We start from the raw sequence: 13531 nt of genomic DNA on the forward strand, positions 1-13531 counted from the left end.
ATTTCAGCATCAATCAGGAACCCCGTATGTTGTGCAACCGCTGCTGCTCTCCTAGGCAGCACGTCGCCACTCCCTTCTCCTGCCAGGACTCTGCTCAATCTTTAGCGCTGGCTCTGAATCACCTCTTTGGAAGCCTTCCTTGAGCCTCACCTACAGGTTCCCTTCGTGTCCCCACTGTGCCTGCACATGGTGTCATCATAACATGTGCCATGTGGTTTTGCTCCTCCTCTGGATTGAGAGCTCTTAGATGGTAGAGACCCTAAGTCATCTCTCTGCTTGACACCTAGCGTGGTGCAGGCAAACAGTAGGTACTCAGTCCATGACTTTTGAGTCAGTGAGTGATCAGAGGGATGAGGCTGAGTCTCCTTCCTAAGTAGGCTGAGAGTTTCCAGGGAGGGACCTGAGAGTCATAATCGCCCTCATCTGTCCTGATCCCCAGCCTTCCTCCATGCCTAGCAGTAGGGGCTAGTCAAAATAAGTTTGTGGTTGGGTGGGTGGATGGATGGGTGGGTGGAGGAGTGGAGGGGAGGGTGGATGGGTGAGTGGGTGGGTGGATGAATGGATGGATGGATGGATGGGTGGATGGGTGGGTAGGTGGATGGATGAATGGATGGGTGGGTGGGTGGATGGATGGGTGGATGGGTGGGTAGGTGAATGGATGAATGGATGGGTGGGTGGGTGAATGGATGGGTGGATGGGTGGGTAGGTGGATGGATGAATGGATGGGTGGGTGGGTGGATGGATGGGTGGATGGGTGGGTGGGTGGATGGATGGGTGGATGGGTGGGTAGGTGGATGGATGAATGGATGGGTGAGTGGGTGGATGGATGGATGGGTGGATGGATGGGTGGAAGGGTGGGTGTACGGGTGTGTGGATGGGTGGGTGGGCAGGTAGATAAATGAATGGATGGGTGGGTGGATGGGTGTTTGGATGGGTGGGTGGGTAGGTGGATGGATGAATGTATGGGTGGGTGAGTGGATGGATGAATGGGTGGATGGATGGGTGGTTGGAAGGGTGGATGGATGGGTAGATGAATGGGTGGATGGATGGGTGGATGAATGGGTGGATGGATGGGTGGATGGATGAGTGGATGGGTGAGTGGGTGGATGCATAGATGGGTAGATGGATGGGTGGATGGGTGGGTGGATGGGTGGGTGGATGCGTGGGTGGATGGATGGGTGGATGGGTGGGTAGGTAGTTGGATGAATGGATGGGTGGGTGGGTGGATAGATGGATGGGTAGATGGATGGGGTGGGTAGGTGGATGGATGAATGGATGGATGGGTGGGTGCACAGGTGGGTGGGTGGGTGGTCTAGCTGGAGGCAGTGCAGCTTGATAGGAGTGCAGGTTCTGGCATCTGACTCCTGGGCGTCTGACTCTAGGAACACAGAACCTGGCTTTTCCTCTTCTCTTAGCTGTGTGGCTGTGATCCACAGACTCAACCACCATGTGTCTCGGATCGTGTCTCAGGTCAGGTTCCGCAGAAGCAGGTCCTGAGACAAAGACTCACATGCTGGTGATTTCCCCCCAACCCACCAAGAGAGTTTTACTCTGTCACCCAGGCTGGAGTACAGTGGCACAGTCACAGCTCACTGTAGCCTGGAATTCCCAGGTTCAGGCAATCCTCCTGCCTTAGCCCCCTGAGTAGCTGGGACTGCAGGAGCACACCACCACACCTGGCTTATTTTAAAATTATTTGTAGAGATGGGCTTTCCCTAGGCTGGTCTCGAACTCCTGGGCTCAAGCGATTCTCCCACCTCGGCTTCCCAAAGTGCTGGGATTACAGGTGTGAGCCACCATCCCAGGCCACATGCCAGTGATTTATGAAGGAAGTGCCGCAACAGAAACTGGCAAGGGAGTGTAGGAACACAGTGCGGATGGGTGCAGTTTTAGGCCAAGTCCCAGGCCTGGCCTCACCCCACTGGGAGCTGTGAAGGGCGAGTTATGCCTCTGCCTTGTCCCACCAAAGGCTAGAACCTCCTGCCTCGCACTTGCCGGTTGCCTGGGGGTGAGAACATTTCCAGGCACTTCTGGTCTTGCGTGTCCAGGCAAAGCAGCCCAGGAGCCCAGACCTGGCCTTCAAAAACCTGTAGGTGCTGGGGGTTATTGAGGAATCCCCAACACTGAGGGAAGGGGGCACCACACGGGGAAAACGGGTCTGAGGGGATCTGGGTGGTCACCACATTGTTGGCTACAATTTCCCCTTCTGCAAAATGGTGAGCGCAAAATGCTGAACGCAAGCAAATTGTTACAAGGATGAAGTGAGGGCAAAATCTGAGCACAGGGCCCCGGGGCAGGTCAGCGGTATCGCTGGCTCACACTGGGCTATTCTTATCCTCCCACGAGGTCCTCTGGCTCTCATTAAATATTTGTTGAATGAATTAACCAGCTTTCCTACTGGTTTAACTGGGTTCATGGGACCCGCCCCTGTACCGCCCAAACTGTTGATCAAAAGTCCCTTTGTGTCCAGGCTGGCTGGTAAAAATGACAGCCAGACCCAATGCAAAGAACCAGCTGCGGCATCCAGTCCCATCACCATGGGGGCTCCCCAGGCTTCCTGGGGTGGGCGCCTGAATGTAGTCATTGTCCCTGGGTTTTGGCTCCCTTCAGGTTCACTGGGGCCAAGGCACTCTGCCGCCTCGGGCCAGGGCTCTCTTGTTCATTCAACGCGGTAAACATTCCATTCAAGCCCCTACTATGTACCAGACGCACTTCCAGGTGCTGGGAATAAAGCAGGAAAGATAACAGACCTCAGGGAGCTGGCAGTCCAGGGGGCACGGGCAAAAAGCAAACAGACCAAGTCAGTGGTAGAAGGGCTTTGGGGGAAAATAAAGCTGAGTAAGGAATGGAGAGAGACAGAGGTGTGTTTACCTTTGTATTTTCAAATAATTACAGATTTCCAGGATGTGGTCCAGGGTACTCTTCACTTGGCTTCTTCCCATGGTTACATCTTACATAACCACAGTGCCAAATCTAAGCCAGGAAACGGGCGCAGCTTCAATGTGAGCACAGCAGTCCCTTGGTATCCACGGCGATTGGTTCCAGGACCCTGTCTCCCAGGACAGCAAAATCCCAGGGTGCTCAAGTCCCCCAGTCAGCCCTCCCAGTATCCGCAGGCTCCTCAGAAACCTCAGACGCAGGGAGGGCCACTGTGTGTGGTTTCTGAGTCATTTTTTCACTGTATAGATTCATGCGGCCACCAGTACCGCTAGGGAAGAGAACGATTCCATCACGCCTAGGTCTGCCTTGCACAACCTTTGTGGTGACAGCCACACCACCCCTAACCCCAGCATCCACTCATGTGTTCTCCTTGTCTATAATCTTGTCATTTCAAGCATGGTATGAAGGAGAATCACACGGTATGTGACCTTTTGAGATCTGAATATATTCTTCACCGGATTCCCCAGGTCTGTGTGTTCTCTCTCCCCCTCCCTTTTCCTCTCCTCTTCCCTCTCCTTTACCCTGAAAATCTTCAGGGTGCATTTAAAAAAAAAAACAGGGACATTCTCTTACATAACTAGAGTCCAGTGATCAAAATCAGGAAGTTCACACCAGACAATACAATTCTCTACAGACCTTATCCAAATTCACCAAATGTCCCACTGATGTCCTTTACAGCAAAAGAGAAAGACCTTTTTTCCCCCAATCCAGGATCTGACCCAAAACTGCAAGTTGCATTTGATTATCATCAGGGAGCTCTTTAGTCTCCTTTTTTATTTATTTATTTTTTGAAATGGAGTCTTGCTCTTGTTGCCCAGGCTGGAGAGCAATGGCACAATCTTGGCTCACCACAACCTCCACCTCCCAAGTTCAAGCGATTCTCCTGCCTCAGCCTCCCGAGTAGCTGGTATTACAGGCAGGCGCCACCACACCTGGCTAATTTTGTATTTTTAGTAGAGACAGGGTTTCTCCATGTTGGTCAGGCTGGTCTTGAACTCCCAACCTCAGGTGATCCACCCGCCTCAAAGGACTCCCAAAGTGCTGGGATTACAGGCATGAGCCACCGCGCCTGGCCTTATTTTATTTTATTTTATTTTATTTTATTTTATTTTATTTTATTTTATTTTTCGAGACAGAGTCTCACTCTGTCACCCAGGCTGGAGTGCAGTGGCATGATCTTGGCTCACTACAACCTCTGCCTCCCAGGTTTAAGCTATTCTCCTGCCTCAGCCTCCTGAGTAGCTGGGATTACAGGCACCTGCCACCACGCTTGGCTATATTTTTGTATTTTTAGTAGAGATGGGGTTTCATCATGTTGTCCAGGCTGGTCTCGAACTCCTGACCTCAAGTGATTCACCCGCCTCGGCCTCCCAAAGTGCTGGGATTACAGGTGTGAGCCACCACCCCTGGCCTTTAGTCTCCTTTAATCTGGAACATTCCACAGCCTTCCCTTGACTTTCCTAGCATGGTTATTTTTGAAGAATCCAAGCCAGTCAAACTCCAGGACGTCCTGCACCTGGGTGTGATGCACGTCTTGGTGAGATTCAGGTTCAGCCTCTGCAGGAATGCCCCAGACGCGGCACCGTGTCCTCCTTTGCGAAATCATATTGGGGGCACATGATGTGTCTCATCCCATTCCTGGTGATGATCATGTTGATCCCCTGGCAAGGTTGGTGTGTGCCAGGTTTCTCCACTGTAAAGTGACTGTTTTCCCTTTACAATGAATAAGTCTCTGGTAGGGACATACTTTGAGAGCTTCAAATATCCTGTTTCTCGTTACACTTCGACCTGCTTTGTTTTCAGAGCTTTTAATTGAAGCGAAACTTTAGACCTAGAGAAAAGTACACACACTGCAAGTTCCGCTCAATGGGTGATTACAAAGGGAACACAGTGGCACGGCAGTAGGAGGGTGCGCTTTATGTGGGGTGCTCAGGGAAGGCCTCCCTGAACGGAGGGTAGCCCGGAAGAGCTGGGGGCAGAGAGTGTGTGGCAAAGCGGCGTGGGAAGCACCAAGGCCTGGAGGCGGCATTGAGCTCAGCTCGTTTGACAACCAGGAGACCAGGGTTGGGGCAGGAGGAGGGGAGTTGACAGATGGGGCCTCTTGGGGCCAGAATAAGAAATCTAATTGTATTACAAGGGTGATGGCAAGGTCTTCACTCGGGTTCTCCACGTTCCCGGGGTTCTCCAAGGTAACCCCAGGAAACAGTTGTGGAGGAGTGGTGAAGGGAGGCATCTCACTTCACAGGGGGTGCAGAAGCTGGGGTGTCTACCCATCCCCTAGGGTCAGTCATGGGGGAATGCCCGGAAGTGAAGGGGGGAGTTAACACGGCCTTATTTCTGGCCCAGGTGCCAAAATAAAATCCCTCAAGCAGAGAGCCTCAGGTGTTTGCAGTAAGCAGACCTTGTTGAGGGTGAGTGGAGAGGGGCTATGAGCAGCAGCTTCTGCTACAGCAAGTTATGGGGGGCTCGACATGGGGAGGTATGTGCTCTGAGGTTCACTTTTACCACCTCTCTGTGTTACTGAGAATCGACTGTGGGAGGGGAGGCTACCACCACCCTGTGCCCTTGCTTGGAGGGGATCTGAAGCCCCTCTGAATTCCTCAACAGGCAACTGAGTCTGGGGAACAGGCTACACCAGACGAGGAGAAAGGAAGATCCGGCCCCAGACCCCCTGTCCACTCCGCCCCTCCTGCATTTCTAAGAGCTGCTTTCCTGAGAACTGATCTCACCCCTTCAGGCACAACCTAACTTGGGAAGCCCAGGGTTCTAGGAACTTGCAAAGAGAGAAACTGGGAACTTTGAACTCTATTGTATCCAAAAGCCAACGAAAATCATAGATTTAACTTCCGATCAGGCTTCCCAGTTAAAAATATTCATTCATTTTCCATTCAACAAGTATGTCTTCAGAGCCTATTTTAAAATAGATTTGTATGGAGACACAATCCAAACAAAATTCACCATTTAAAAGCGTGATTCCGTGGTTTTAGTATATTCACATGGTCATGCAAACCCTCCGTCTAATTCCAGAACATTGCCATCACCCAAAGAAGAAACACCAGCAGCTCCCAATGCCCCCTCCCCGCAACCGCTGACGACCACTCATCGGCTTCCTGTCTGTGTGCAGTTGCCTGTTCTGGGCAGGTCACCTGAGTGGCGTCACACAGGATGTGGTTTTTGTGACTGGTTTCTTTGACGTGGATCATGTTTTCCAAGCCCATCCAACCTGTCGTGTGGATGAGTGTCTCATTCCTTTCTATGGCTGAACAATGTCCCATCCTCTGGGCATGCCACGTGCTGTTCACCTGTTGGTGGACGTTAGCGCTGTTTGCATTCAGCGCCCTCTTTTAAACTCGGAACTGTGATAAAGTTGCCATCACTTTGGGGAAACCGTGGGTGCAGTGGGGCTCCCTGCTGCAGGAGATCTCATTTGGTCCAGGGATCAGAAGGGGCCTCTCTGGAGAAGCGACAGCTCAGTTACAACCTCAAGGATGCGCAGGAGCCGGCAGGGTGAGATTTAGGGGTGCTGGGGCCTCTGGGGCATGTTGCAGACAGAGGGAAGAGGTCAGGAAGAGGCTGGCGGGGAGAGAGCACATACCTGGGGCCTAGAGAAGGAAGGAAGTTTCGAATGGCAGAAGTGGAGAGATGGAGAGAGAGTCAGGCGTCAGGGCTACAGGGCCCTGGTGTGGCCTATGAGGGAGTCTGGATTTTAAACCAAGGGGATGGCCTCATCTCTTGTGAGTTTCAAGATGCCAGGACAGCCACAGTAAAACTGGGACCATCTTGGCCAAATCAGGGTGGTTACCTCCGTGAGTGACCATGGCAGACACAAACTGGTGAGTTTAAACATGGAAGGCCCTGGGCCTCTTTGCTTTGAATCGCAATTCTCTTGACTCTGAGTAACAGGCCTGGATGCTTTTGAATTTTTGAAAGGAGAGTAAGTTTGAAAAGGGAGTCACATTTCCAACTGTGTGACATTCTGGAAAAGGCAAAACTTACAGAGACAGTAAAAAGATCAGCGGTTGTCAGGGGTCCAGGGAAGTGGGGGATGAATTAATGGCGCTCAGAGGGTTTTTAGGCCAGTGAAACTAATCTCCATGACACTGCCATGGTGGACCCGTGTCATTATGTCATTTATACATTTGTCATAACCCACAGAATGTACGACTCCAGGAGTGAGCTCTATTGTAAACAATGGACCGGCCGCGCGCGGTAGCTCATGCCTGTAATCTCAGCACCTTGGGAGGCCGAGGTGGCTGGATCACGTGAGGCCAGGAGTTCAAGACCAGCCTGGCCAACATGGCGAAACCCTGTCTCTATTAAAAATACAAAAAAATTAGCTAGATGTGGTGATGCACATCTGTAATCCCAGCTACTCAGGAGGCTGAGGCAGGAGGATCACTTGAACCCAGGAGGCAAGGTTACAGTGAGCCGAGATCACGTCACTGCACTGCGGCCTGGGCAACAGAGCAAGACTCTGTCTCAACAAAAAAAAAGAAAAGGGACTTAGTTAATCATAAATCAATGTTTGCTCATCAGTGGCATCAATGTGCCGCACCAACGCACAGTGTTATTCATAAGAGACAAGGGGTGGGGGTGGGGCTGGGAGAAGGGACACATGGAAACTCTTTATTTTCTGTGCAATTTTTTCTGCTCTCAAAACTAAAGTTTTTTTAAAAAGGAGTCAGTTTTATACTTAACAACTGCCATGGTGTTTGGTAGACAAAATCGTACTGGACAACCATCCATTGGCCTGGGAAAGAGTTGTGAAAAGAGATCGTGGAGAAGTTAAAAGAAAAGAGCCGGGTGCAGGGGTGCTCTCAGAGGGCTGAGGCTGGGGATCCCTTGAGCCCAGGAGTCGGAATTCAGCCTGGGCAACACAGTCAGAAGTTGTCTCTTAAAAAACTTTTTCTTCTTTTTTAAAGCAGGCAGGCTTAAAAAGAGAGAGAGAAAAGATCTTGGAGTTTGGGAATTCTGAGGTCAGTCTTTCTCTGTCTGGGTCTTCTTTCTGCCTCCCCACCTGACTTTTCTCTCCACATGGACAGAGCCTCTCCTTCAGCCATCCCACTATCTTCTAGAAGGTTCCATAACTCCTCCCTGTCCCCATCATTCCTTATTCTGAAAATCCTTTGGTAAATGGGTGTATTCATTTGCCAGGTGCAAACAATTGTCAGTGGCTACTTGAAGTTTGATAAGGAGGATTCGGAGGCCTGTCCCAGCCAAGGGGGAAATGCTGCCTGGTGATCAAATACTGATGCCTGCTACAGGTGTCAGAAGAGGGAGGAGGAGCAGAGGCATCTGTGCTGTGTGTTTACCCCCTGGAATTTAGCAAGTCCCGAGCCGCGTTCATTTGGCACCTGGTGTCATGTTCCAAGGGGCAGTGCCTTGTTGCTTCTGCTGGAATTAAGCCCTTTAGAAGCCCAGAAGTGCCCACAGCTGCAGGAAGTGCTCAGCCAACGTTTGCCTGTCATTCAGCAAATAATGGCTATGAGACAGTGAGAGTAAGACGTGAATAGCGCCTGGAAACAGGCTGTGTGTGGGAAGCGTGTGAGCGTGACCCTCATGTTGGTGCAAATGCATAGACCGGTTCACATAAGGGGGTCTGACTATTGTGGTAGCAGCAGAGCTGTTTCCCCCTCCGGGCCTTAGCTCCTGCCCTTCTCTTTGCTTGGAATACTCCCTCCTCCCGCCGTACCCACAGAGGTCCCTTCTTGCCTCTCCTGACTCCTCTAGCTACAAGAGGCCCCACTCTCCAGGCCCCACCCTGCTCACTTTTCTTTCTTTTCTTTTCTTTTTTTTTTTTTTTTTTGAGGCTGAGTCTCGCCCTGTCACCCAGGCTGGAGTGCAGTGGCACAACCCCTGCTCAGTGCAACCTCCTCCCAGATTCAAGCGATTTTCCTGCCTCAGCCTCCAGAGTAGCTGGGATTACAGGCCACCACACCCGCCACCACCCCTGGCTAACTGGTTGTATTTTCAGTCGAGATGGGGTTTTACCATGTTGGCCAGGCTGGTCTCGAACTCCTGACCTCAGGTGATCCACTCGCCTCAGCCTCCCAAAGTGTTGGGATTACAGGCGTGAGCCACCACGCCCGGCCTCACTTTTCTTCTTAGTGTCACCCACTGTCCTAGTCTCCTTGGGCTGCTGCAATAAAGCTCCACAAACTGGGTGGCTACAGTGGAAATTTATTCTCTCTCCATTCTGGAGGCAGAAGTCTGAAATCAAGGTGTGAGGGGGGCTGTGCTCCCTCCATGATGGGTGTGGGGAGATTCCTCCTGCCTCTTCCAGCGTCTCATGGACCCAGGTGGTTTGCAGCCTGTGATCAAATCCCTGCCTTCATCTTCAGGTGGCCTTCTCTTCTGTCTCTTATCAGGCCACCGGTCACTGGATTTAGGGCCCACTCAGTTAATTCAGGATGATTTCATCTTGAGATCCTTAGTTATATCTATAAAGATGTTTTTCCAAATAAGGTCACATTCACAGCTTCCAGGAGTAAGGACATGGACATATCTTTTGCAGGGGACATTATTCAACCCACGACATGCACTGCCTGACTTTGCATTACACACGGCTTTGTCCGCAGCCTGTCTCCACCATTAGATGAGATATAGGAAAGCAGGGAAAGAGTCTGTTGTGTTCCCAGCTCGATCGCCAGTGCCACATGGCAGGTGCTGAAAAATATTTCTTAAGTGAACGAAATGGTTTTATCTTTCCAAGTCCCAGTGTTCCCGTCTATAAAATGATTATTGCCTGTGGGTACAGCTATTGCAAAACAAACAGAATCGAGGGTTTATGCAAGGAACCGTAACTTCCACCTAATTCTTAACATTAGAAACAAATTGTACAAAATATACTTTTGTACAGTGTACCCTTTCCAAAAAGGATGTCTTCAGTGCCACGCTTAGAGAACTTTTGAGTGAAGTTTGTTACCAAACAAAATACAGGTGTCTTGAGGTTGCATCATGGCTCCCAGCAGGGTGCATTGCTGGGGATAATTTGTGGGCAGTGAAAAGACACCACTTTGACATAGAGAGTGAATGGGAGTTGCAGAGCATGACCTCATTGTTCAAGGTGCCCAGAGCAGACATTTCGAGAAAGGCTGGATGCCTCTGGTTGGGTCCCACCCTTGGCGTTCATCGTTGGCCAATGGGGCAGAATCACTCTGAGGCGTTGAGCTGCAAACCCCAGAAAGTTCTCCAGCCAACTGCCTTGTTAGATTCTTTGCAAGTGGGCTCTAGCATTTTACAGGCTGAAGGCAGAAAAAATAAACAAAAAACTTGAAAAAACAGAATCTTGAAGTCTGTGGGGATGACCACGGAATCCAAACAAAGTGACAGACAGAGCTCAGAAAGGTCGTTTAAGGCAAACATAAATAGCAGGTGTAACTGACAGGGAAACAACAACACACAACAACAACAACAACAACCAACTCAGAAGGTAAGAGCTTGGTCTGGGCACAGTGGCTCAAACCTGTAATCCCAGCACTTTGGGAGGCTGAGGCAGGCCGATAGATCACTTGAGGTCAGAAGTTGAAGACCAGCCTGGTCAACATGGCAAAACCCTGTCTCTACTAAAAAAAAAAAAAAAAAAAAAAAAAATTAGCTAGGCATGGTGGCGCATGCCTGTAGTCCCAGCTAATCTGGAGGCTGAGGCATGAGAATCGCCTGAACTCGGGAGGTGGACGTTGCAGCAAGCTGAGATGGTGCCACAGTACTCCAGCCTGGGCAACAGAGCAAGACTCTGTCTCAAAAAAAAAAAAAAAAAGAGAGTTTGGATAATTAACTTACTTAGAATATAAAAGGATGCAGAGGTTAGAAAAACAAAAATTAAAGTTGGAAAATTTCTTTAAATCTGGAAAAGGAAACCAAAAGAGACTGTAAATACTCATCTGTATTTCTGAAGTGTTTTCAGGTAGCTCCCAATAGAACTTTCAATGAGATGTTTATTCCAAAACCAAAGTAAAAATTGATAGCAAATTGAGTGCTTGCCTCAAAAGGCACAGAAATGAAACATGAAAGAGGATGACAGAAGTCAATCTAACAATGACAACTATAACAATGTAGACACAATACATTTCCCTATTTTTTTTTTTTTTTTTTTTTTTGAGACGGAGTCTTGCTGTGTTCCCCGGGCTGGAGTGCAGTGGCGCCATCTCGGCCCACTGCAAGCTCCGCCTCCCGGGTTCACGCCATTCTCCTGCCTCAGCCTCCCGAGTAGCTGGGACTACAGGCGCCCGCCACCACGCCCGGCTAATTTTTTGTTTTTTTAATAGAGACGAGGTTTCACCGTGTTAGCCAGGATGGTGTCAATCTCCTGACCTCATGATCCGCCTGCCTCAGCCTCCCAAAGTGCTGGGATTACAGGCATGAGCCACTGCGCCCAGCCTACATTTCCCTATTATAAAGCAAATCGTTCATATGAAAGTTCTGTTAAATATAAATTTGAATGATCTGCTGTTTATGAGAGACATATTCAAAAAATTTTTGGAGTATTTGCCATGTTTCAGGCACGTCATTTACCATAACCAACACTGGTGGAGCCTAATTTACCTAATTTTACACACCACAAATCTAATTTTAGGCCCGGGCAACATAGCAAAGACCCCATCTCTACATAAAAATAAAAATTAAAAAATTAGCTGGGTGTGGTTCTGTGCACCTGTAGTCCCAGCTACTCAGGAGGGAGGATTGCTTGAACCCAGGAGTTCAAGCCTACAGTGAACTATAATTGCGCCACTGCCCTCCAGCCTGGATTACAGAGTCAGACCTTGTCTCTAAAATGTACATGCATATATCCACCACCTAGAGTTTCCTTCTGGAATGCCCTGGGCATTTGCGAACCTAGCCCAGGAATTCCAGCCTTGACATCTCTGGGCTGGAGCGGAAGCCATGGTGATAGGATCCGAAAGGCTGGGCTTTCAAATCCTCTGCTCCGGGGATGCTGATCTGCCTGGAGAGATGACATCTGGTTAACAGCTTGGAAAAACATGAAGATGCCAACAAGGCGTTCTTCTTCCCTGGATCCAACATCATTTTAAAATCACAGAATGCCACTTGGGAAGGACCTGAGAAATAACTGAGCCAAGTTCCCATATGTTCTTTTATATTAATAATACAGAAGCGCCTGAGAGCCTGCAATGTTGGGTACCACGACATCGTACTACTACATCATACCTGTGCAAGCATTCACTCAGCCTGAACCACAGGATGCTGAGGTTGGCTGCGGGATGTCTCCTCCTTGTTCCTCTACAACACTCTTTTTTTTTTTTCTTTGACATGAAGTCTTGCTCTACTGCCCAGGCTGGAGTGCAGTGGCACAATCTTGGCTCCCTGCAACCTCCACCTTCCGGGTTCAAGCGATTCTCCTGCCTCAGCCTCCGAAGTAGCTGGGATTACAGGCGCATGCCAGCACACCTGGCTAATTTTTGTATTTTTACTAGTGACAGGGTTTCCCCATGTTGGCCAGGCTGGACTCGAACTCCTGACCTCAGGTGATCCGCCCACCTTGGCCTCTCAAAGTGCTGGGATTACAGGTGTGAGCCACCTTGCCCAGCCTCCTCTACACCACTCTCCACCCTTCTTTGGATTCTCTGCCCAGGAGGCTGCATCCTTGGCTCTGTTGCTTTCTGGCTTTTGATCTAAGCAGTTGCCCTCTGCAGAAGTTATCAGCGCCGCAGAGCTTCCCCTCCAGGTAACTCCTCTCTCGTCTGGCCCTTCAGGCCTTGGGTGGCACCAAAGCCACTTCTCACTCTTTGCTAGTCTTCGTTAATGACACAAGCACTTCTGGTTTCTCTACATCATCCCCACAGCTTCGTAAAAAGTCTGTTTCTCAAACTCTCCTCAAATTACTGTTTCCTATTGGGACCCTGACTCATACGGGTAGGCAGTGACATCCCCATTTTATGGATGAGTAAACTGAGGTGGAGGGAGGTGAAGAAAGTTGCCCAAGGTCGGAAAGGAACTATTCCTGGGATTCAAATCTGGACTCACTCACATCAGAGGTTTGCTGTTACCATTATTCCTGCACCTTTGTTGAAACTGGGGAGTGGGGGCAGGCTGATACCGTAGCCTTTGTTTACTTAAAAGAGGAAGATGCAGGAGATACAAGAAGGGGCACTGGAACTGCCCTGCAGGTTTTCGTGGGCTGGAGTCAACCCTCGGGAGGAATTGAGGTAGGTGGCAAATATTTGTTCAAAAGGGGTGGCTGAATTTCGTGGACAAATGCAGAGGGCACCTCCTGTAGCCCTTAAGTAACTTCCCTGTAGAGATGAGGAAGCCAGCGGAAAGGCGGGTGGCACGGACTTCCCCAGAGCTCCCCCTCTGCTAAGTGGTGGGTCTAGTTACGGATCTAGTCCTACCTGAAGCCAAAGAAAGCCCTGGCACTTCAAAGCACCCACTTGGCGGCCGGCAACTGTCTACACTGCGTATGGACTCACATACTTTGGGAGCCATTTGAGCCCAGCACCTTCTGATGAGGAGGAGGAGGAGGAGGATGGTGTCATGGGGACACCAGCACATTCTCTACTCCAAGCCCTGCTCCAGACCTTCCTGTACAGCACTGTCCGCTGGGGCCTCTCCATGTCACTGTGAAGGAGGC

This window comes from Pan troglodytes, chromosome 18 (genome assembly GCF_028858775.2).
Source record: "Pan troglodytes isolate AG18354 chromosome 18, NHGRI_mPanTro3-v2.0_pri, whole genome shotgun sequence".
NCBI lineage: Eukaryota > Metazoa > Chordata > Mammalia > Primates > Hominidae > Pan > Pan troglodytes.